The sequence below is a fragment of the Tenrec ecaudatus genome, chromosome 1 (genome assembly GCF_050624435.1).
Source record: "Tenrec ecaudatus isolate mTenEca1 chromosome 1, mTenEca1.hap1, whole genome shotgun sequence".
In the NCBI taxonomy this organism is placed as follows: domain Eukaryota; kingdom Metazoa; phylum Chordata; class Mammalia; order Afrosoricida; family Tenrecidae; genus Tenrec; species Tenrec ecaudatus.
In genome coordinates, this window is record NC_134530.1 from 17,703,050 (window position 1) to 17,711,713 (window position 8,664).

At 50.5% G+C, this 8,664-nt stretch overlaps 1 long non-coding RNA gene across 1 annotated transcript; it reads right to left on the minus strand.

Moving 5' to 3' along the window:
- Window positions 1-293: 293 nt before the first annotated feature.
- Window positions 294-7,185, minus strand: LOC142446387 (uncharacterized). Its single transcript, XR_012784042.1, has 3 exons — window positions 6,614-7,185; window positions 4,118-4,197; window positions 294-3,534 (listed from the first exon to the last, which is right to left on the minus strand). It is a non-coding gene; the product is annotated as an uncharacterized LOC142446387 (long non-coding RNA).
- Between the last annotated feature and the right edge of the window lie 1,479 nt (window positions 7,186-8,664).

Sequence of the window (8,664 nt, forward strand, 5' to 3'; positions counted from 1 at the left end):
AGACCATTGGAAAACACATTTCTGAGGGTCTTAGGAACCAAGACACTGCTCCTCTCTCCATCTCCAAGCAGGTCCACCCACCTGCAGATGCACCCACATATGACCTGGTGTGAAGGCTGTTACCCATACATACTACACCATGCTTCGAGATGAAATTTCATTTATTTGTCATTAGAAATAAATATTTCACAATATATAATTAGATACAGTTTGTGATGAATCACTATGCTTTAATGATGTTCAATCTGTAACAATGAAAACACATCCTGCTTTATACAATTGATGTATGTATATGCATGGATTGTGATAAGAGTTGTATGAGCCCCTAATAAAATGTTTTAAAATAAATAAGAATTAAAAAAAAAAAGAAAACACATCCTGCCTATCAGATGTTTACATGACGATTCATACCAGTAGCAATAATGTTATGGTTGGGGGTCCCCACCACATGAGGAACTGCATGAAAGGGTCACGGCATGAGGGAGGCTGAGAACCACTGCCTTAGAGTATTGAAAAGCAAGGATGTCACTTTGAAGACTAAGGTGTGTGCCAACCCCAAGCCGTGGTATTCTGAATCACCCGTATATATGAGAAAGCTGGACAATGAATAAATGAGATCACAGATATGGTGCTGCACTGAGGTGTGGTGTTGGCAAAGAACATTGGAAATATCATGGTCTGCCAGGACAGATACACGCGGCTTGGAGTAAGTGCAGCCAGAATGGACCTTCGGACCTAGGATGGTGAGACCCCATCTCACGTCTGAGGACAGGTTATCAGGAGCGATCAGTCCCTGGAGAAGGAGCCCTGAGTGGTGAAGTGTTGGTGAAAAGAGGAATCTTTTCAACGAGATGGATTGACACAGTGGCTGCGACGACAACGGCTCAAACACAGCCATTGTGAGGGTCGGCAGGTGTTTTGTTGTTTTACATAGGGTCGCTGTGAGTCAGGATTGAATTGACAGCACCTAGCGATAACAAACCAACAAACCAGGAAAAGAATTGAGGTCCAGAAACAACCCCTTTCGTCCAGGGTCAAATGTTCTTTGACAACGGTGCTAAGTCCATACGTTGGGGAAAGAAAACACAAAAATCTCACTGCCATCGAGTCAATTTGGGCTCAGCAACCCTTTAGCCTCATCATTCTCCCAGAGAGCGACTGGTGGTTTCGAACTGCTGACCTTGCCGTTAGCAGCCCAACACATAACCCACTATACCATGAGGGCTCTGGCCATGAGGAAAGGAAGATCTCGTTCATCAATGGTGCTAGTACAACTGGATTGCCACAGGCAAAATAATGAAGCTGGATCCATCCCTCACACTATATGTAAAAATACATCTTTAAAAATTTTGATGTAAGAATAAAAACCTATAGAAGAAAACACAGGATGCCTAGTTTTTCATGATGGATCCTTAGGTGGGACAGCAAAAGGACAAATAGATATACAACAAGCCCATCAAAATGAAAATCTTTTGGTCATCAAAGAACTGCATCCGCAAAACAAAGAGATAATGTAGAGACTGGAAAGTCATGGGTCTGATAAAAGGTTTAATAACCAGAACATGCACACAGAACGAATGAACAAACTAACAACAGAAAGACAAACAACCCAACTGAGATGCCGCGGTCCCGTATCATTCTCAAGAGATTCTTGGTCTTTTTGAATCCACTGTTGTAGTCACTGTGAGTGTCCTGTGATCTCATCTTCCTGTCTTATCTCAGACGACCGTTTGTGGTTTTCACTAGCTATGTTTTGGAAGAAGACCACCATGCCTTTCTTGCTAGTGTGTCAGTCTGAAAACGCCATGACACGTGTTCATCACGGGAATGTGGCATTAGCTCCCAACATCATAGCAACATGCAATCTGACAGGTGGGCAGTGGCATTAGTCAAGATACGAATCCACACTGCCCTGAGCTGTCACCTTACCCCCTCTAGAACGGCCCTGATGAAAAGGAGAGGCGGAACGGATGTTGGCGAGGATGTGGACAATGTAGGACCTGCCTCCGTCGATGATGGGAACGCAAACTGCACAACTTCCGTGAAAACGGGTTTGGCAGTTCATCAAAAAGGGATGTAGATAACCACCCTCAGACCCTGGAGTCCCAAACGAAGCTATACCACCAAAGCAAAACAGAATCTGAGGACAGGTGTGTGTTGGTCTGGGCACACTAGAGACGCAAATTCGTAGGCACATATGTGTACAGGAAAGAACTTTATATACAAGAGTAGTTGAATGTTGAGAAAACATCACAGCCAATCCAGATCAAGTCTTCAAATCTGATATTTGCCTGTATGTCTGATGTCAATCCATAAAGTCCTCTTCAAACCTATGAAACACATGCAATGAGCAGAGTGCAGGAAGATCACAGGCCAGTGGGTGGGAAGTCTTGTGGATCCAGTGGCAGTAAAAGCATCTCAGCGCTGGCAGGGGCCTCCACGTGGCTCCTCCAGCTCCCAGGACATGGGGTCTATCAGCACGTGCCATGTGACTTGTCAGGAGAGCGTCTCCCAAAGAGTGAGCCAAGAGAGAGTGTCTCCCACCTCCAAGGAGGAAATACAGGGGTTCCCAGAATCCTCAGGGAAGTCCAGGCCCACACAGAGGCCTCATTGGCTATGACCCAATTGACAGACTAGACCTCACCCCTGCACTCTTCACCCACTCAGGTCCCAAATTGCCTCCAGATTATGGAACCACCACAAGGTGTTTCACCAACACCGGAAGCCTGAATCTTCCTGTTCGCAACAGCCGAAAACGTAGACGTGAATCAGATGCGCATCAGTGAAGGATAACAAAATGCGGTCCATTGTGCCATGGGATTGTACTTGGCTGTTAGGAGACACAAGACCTGGATCTATGTTACAGGATGTTGTGAGGCTGTTATGAGGTGCCAGTCAGTGCTGACTCTGAGCGGCCCTGTGTCCAACGGAACGAACCACTGCCCCATCCTGGGCCATCCTCCCCGTTTTCTGCAGCGTGAGCCCACTGTGGCAGTCACGGCGTCAGTCCTTGTCCTCGAGGGCCTTCCTCTGTCTCACTGGCCCTCCTCTTCCTCTGGCTGGCCCTCCACTTTACCAGGCATGATGTCCTTCTCCAGGGACTGCTCTCTCCCGATGACCCGCCCAAAGGACGTGAGGCGAGGCCTCTCCATCTGGGCTTCTGAGGAGCGCCCCGGTGGTCCTTCCTCCGTGACAGACTGTTTGCTCTTTGGGCAGTCCACAGTCCTTTCAGTGACCTTGGAAACATCATGCGGCGTCAGCTCAGTCACTCACCCGAGGGCAAACGCCGTCGACTCCCACTCCCAGGACGCAGAAAAACGTGCCGATGGAGAGGTCACCTGGGTGGGAAGGAGTCGGGGAGGAGGGAATCACTGCTCCGGGAGGACTGAGCTGCTGTTCAAGGGTGTAGAGGACTTTGGAACGGGAGTGGCGATGGTGCTGCAGCACGCTGGATCTGAGCGACGTCCGTGTCAACATTGCTGTATCGGCAAGCGTTTTGCCACCTAGGTGTGTACCACAATGTTGCTTTTCAAACTGGAAAAGAGAAAAGATTGCTTCGTGTAACAGTGCAGCCCTAGGTGGTTACTGCCGCACAGCTGGACACAGGGGCTCTGAGAACTGGGTCCCTCCTCCCCAAGCTCTCCTCCTGGCTTGCCGATGGCCTCTGCCATCCCTGGCCTGTCTGCCTTCAGCCAGACCCCCCCACCGAGAAAATGGGAGCGCCTCTTGCCTCAAACCTCTGTTGACAAATCCCAATGCTGCTGCTCATTGGACCTTTCGGGGGTCACGTGTCCTCTTGGAGCCAATCCCGGTGGACATTTAAGGACATGCAGGGTTCACCTGCCAGGCCTGGGTCATAGGACCACTTCTGAAGCTGGGGGTGGGGCAGGCCCCACCAAACGTATGTGGACAAAAGGTGGAAGAAACCAAAACCCCCCCCCCCGGTTATCAAAAGAGATAGCATCTGGGGTCTTAAAGGCTTGAAGGTAAACAAGTGGCCGTCTAGCTCAGAAGCAACAAAGCCCACATGGAAGAAGCACACCAGCCTGGGAGATCACGAGGTGTTGAAGGGATCAGGTATGAGGCATCATCAGAATAAAAAACAAAAAACACTTACCATAGTGAATGAAGGGGGGAGTGCAGAGTGGAGACCCAAAGCCCATTTGTCGGCCACTGGAGATCCCCTTGCAGAGGGGTCTAGGGAAGGAGATGAGTCAGCCAGAGTGTGATGTAGCACCGATGAAGAATACAGCTTTCCTCCAGTTCCTAAACGCTTCCTCTCCCCCCAACTATCATGATCCGCATTCTACCTTGCAAGTCTGGATAGAGCAGATTGTACACTGGTGCAGATAGGAGCTGGAGGTACAGGGAATCCAGGGTGGATGATACCTTCAGGACCAGGGATGTGAGAGGTGATACTGGGAGGGCAGAGGGAGAGTGGGTTGGAAAGAGGGAACCGATTACAAGCATCTACATGTGACATCCTCCCTGGGGGACGGAAAACAGAAAAGGGGGTGAAGGGAGATGTCGGACAGGGCAAGATATGACAAAATGATAATTTATAAATTATAAATTATCAAGTGGTCATGAGGGAGGGGGGAGCAGGGAGGGTGGGGGAAAATAGAGGACCTGATGCAAAGGGCTTAAGTGGAGAGCAAATGCTTTGAAAATGATGAGGGCAAAGAATGTACAGATGTGCTTTACACAATTAATGTATGTATGGATTGTGATAAGAGTTGTATGAGTCCCTAATAAAATGTTTTTTAAAAAACATCAAAAAATCAAATAAATTATATAAACTCTTTAAAATAATGTGTATATTAAGAAAAAAGAAAGAAACCAAAACCCAAACTCCCTGCCATTGAGTTGATTCGGACGTCCAGTGGGCCAAACACTGAGCTGCTAACCTCAAGGTCAGCGGTTCGAACCCACCAGTTGCTCTCTGGAAAACAGATGAGGCTGCCGGCTCTCATAGAGATTTAAAGTCTAGGACATCCAAAGGGGCTGTTCTGCCCTGTCCTATAGGGTCGCCATGAGTTAGAAGGATGGACAGGAAGGTGACGATTCATTCCACAGAACAATTGCTGGGCACCTCTTGTGTGTCCAGCCCTGTGTCAGGCACGGGGCGGCACTTCCGTGAATAAGACAAAGAGCCGTGTGAACGAACGGTCGTGACATTCGGAGGTTTTCATCTACCGTAGTCCAATGTGTCTAAGACGAAGTCTCGCCATCCTTGGCTCTGAGGAGCATTCTGGCTGTACTTCTTCCATGACAGACTTGTTGCCAGGAGAGACCAGTTCCTGGAGAAGGGCAGCAGGCTCCGTAAAGCAGCGGAGCAGTGCACGTGAGAAGACCTTCCACAGGACGGATTGCCACGGAGGCTGCCTCCGCGGTGAGGGTGGTACAGGGCAGGGCAGTGTTTCCTTCTGTTGGACCTAAGGTCGCTATGTGTTGGAATCAACTCCACAGGGACCGAACAACAACAACATCTGCTGCCAAGAAAACAAAGCAAGGAGCAGGGGAGGGGGCTGCTAGAGGGAGAGGCGAGGTGTGAAGCAGGGGAGTGTCCGCCAGTGACAGCTGAGCACCAATGCAGAGGAGAGAAGAGTTGGGGGAAGGCCTTGCAGGCAGAGGGAGCAGCTGTGCAAAGGCCCTGAGGCTGAACCTGCCCAGAGTTTGGGGGAACAGGAAGGAGGTCCTTGTGGCTGCAGCACAGTGAGTCCGAGGGGGAGAGTGGAGAAGAGGAGGGGAGGGAGGTGACAATCAGCTTGCATGGGGTCTTGTACAGGGATGTGGGAGCCCCAGAGGAGCCAAAGCAGAGTCAGCCGCCTGCCCTGACTCCGAATAGACAGTCAGACCGGCAGAGCAGCTTTGTCCTTTCAGAGAGGTTTTCTGTGTCATTGATGAGATGTGATTTTGTGAGGACCTAGCCTTTCCTCCCCCCAGACAAAGTCCCCTCTGTTTCTCCACACCCACACACCACCCCCATGTGCTCCACAGGCCGGCCTGCCACCACCCCCGCTTCCTGGTCTCCCTGTAGTTCGGTTTGCTGTCCTTTCCCACAGCCAGAGGGGCAAGGGGCAGGGAGGACTGGCCCCAGGCGGGGACACACCCCAGCAGGTCTGCGGGAGTGCTTGCTCTTGCCCTCTTCAGACTGTTGGGAGCCGGCATGACGGGGGCCCAGGGAGGCACCCCCAGTGTGGAAAGAGGGGACCCGGACAACGAGGTCACTGAGAGGACAGGGCGGAGCAGGCCCAGCTATAGAGCGAGGAGTAATGGGTACAGGGGTCAACAAGGCCACCATGCTGCCTGAGCCAAGGGCTCTCCCACCCCCACCGGCACACACACACCCCCGCGGCCAAAGGAGGGGGCTGGGTGGGCATGTGCCGCTTGGTCAGAGCTGTGGATGAAGTGCCGATAAGGGCCCTGGAGAGTTGGCACTGGGCCCTGAGAGGGTTGGGTAACATCCTGATTAGGAAGCTTATCTCTCCACCCTTTCTGCGCTGGCCCAGGAGGGAGATCACAGAATCGGAACCTCTGCAGCCCGAACCCTCCCCTTCCCGGGCCCCTCACACCTGCAGGCCAACGGACCCAGACCGAGCCTGAAACTTACCTCGGGCCAGACACCAACAAACGTCACCGGCATCGAGACCATTCCTGCTCACGGGGACCCTAGAGCTCCTGTGGGCTTCCGAGATGGGAACTCTTCACAGGCATCGAGAGCCTCGCCTGTCTCCTGCAGAGCGGCTGGGAGTTTTGAACCGCTGACCTTGCTGCTCAGTGCATTCCCCACTCTGACCCCAGAGCTCACCACCAGCCACCAAAAAGTCACTCAAAACGGAGCCTAGAGCTAAATGTAAAACCTGAAAAACATCACATTTCTAGGAGAAAATATGAGGGAAAAAATCCTTGCGACCTACAGCTGGGACAGTAATTGCTTAAATGTGTCACCAAAGACATAATCCGTGAAAGGAATGCGGGGCGGGGAAGGAATTCACCAGTTAGATGCCACCAAGTTGAAAAGTTTTGTTCCTGGAAAAACATCATTGGGAGCATGAAAGGACACGGCACAGGCTGGGAGGAAGCACTAACCAGTCATGGAGCTGACGAAGGAATTGCAGCCGGAGCACAGAAATAACTCGGCACCAAGGAAACCAAAGCCCGACTTAAAGATGGGCAAATAGTTTGAACAGAAGCCTCACCAAAGGGGACAGACGGATGACCAATAAGTCCAGGACGAGAGGCTGGAGGCCACTTGTCATTGTTGTGGTTGTTAGGTACAATTAATAGGCTCTGACTTATAGTGATGCACCGCAGAGCAAACCATGGCCCCGAGCTGCCGTCCTCACGAGTGTTCTGCTTGACCCATTGTGGTGGCCACTGCGTCCGCCCAGCTCCTGGAAGGGCTACACCTTTGTTTGCTGACCCTCTCCTTGACTAAGTGTGACGTCCTTCTCCAGGGACTGGTCCATCCTGACGGCCACCATTACAGAGATGCAAAGGAAAACCATAGTCAGCTACCGTGACACGCATTTATAAAAACAAAACCAAACTCAGCGCCATTGAGTCCATTCTGACTTGTAGTGACCCTAGGACCCTAGAGGACGGGGCCGAACTGCCCCTGTGGATTTCTGAGACCATAACTGGTTTTTTTTTTTCATTTTGTTTTATTTATTTTTATTTTTTGAAATCATTTTACAAGGGGCTCATACAACTCCTATCACAATCCATACATACATCGATTGTGTACAGCACATTTGTACATTCGTTGCCCTCATCATTCTCAAAACATTTGCTCTCCACCCAAGCCCCCAGCATCAGGTCCTCTTTTTTCCCCTCCCTCCCCACTCCCCACTCCCTCATGAACCCTTGATAATTTATATATTATTATTTTATCATATCTTGCTCTGTCCCATGTCTCCCTTCGCCCACTTTTCTGTTGTATGTCCCCCAGAGAGGAGGTCACATGTAGATCCTTGAAATCAGTTCCCCCTTTCCAACCCACCCTCCCTACACTCTCCCAGTATTGCCACTCACACCACTGGTCCTGTGGGGATCATCCACCCTGGATTCCCTGTGTTTCCAGTTCCCATCTGTACCAGTGTACATCCTCTGGTCTAGTCAGGCTTGCAAGGTAGGATTTGGATCATGACAGTGGGAGGGTGGGGTGGGGTGGAGGAAGCATTTAGGAACTAGGGGAAAGTTGTATTTTTCAACGTTGCTACATCGCACCCTGACTGTCTCGTCTCCTCCCCAAGACCCTTCTGTATGGGGATGTCAGTGGCTACAAATGGACATTGGGTCTCTAATCCACACTCCACCGCTCATTCACTATGGTAAGATTTTTTTGTTCTGATGATGCCTGATACCTGATCCCTTGACACCTCGTGATCGCACAGGCTGATGTGTTTCTTCCATGTGGGCTTTGTTGCTTCTGAGCTAGATGGCTGCTTGTTTACCTTCAAGCCTTTAAGACCTCAGACGCTATAGTTTTTGATAGCCGGGCACCATCAGCTTTCTTCACCACATTTGCTTATGCACCCATTTGTCTTCAGCGGTTGTATCATTGAGGTGTGCACCCAATGATATGATTTTTTTGTTCTTTGATGCCTGATAACTGATCCCTTCAGCACCTCGTGATCACACAGGCTGGTGTGCTTCTTC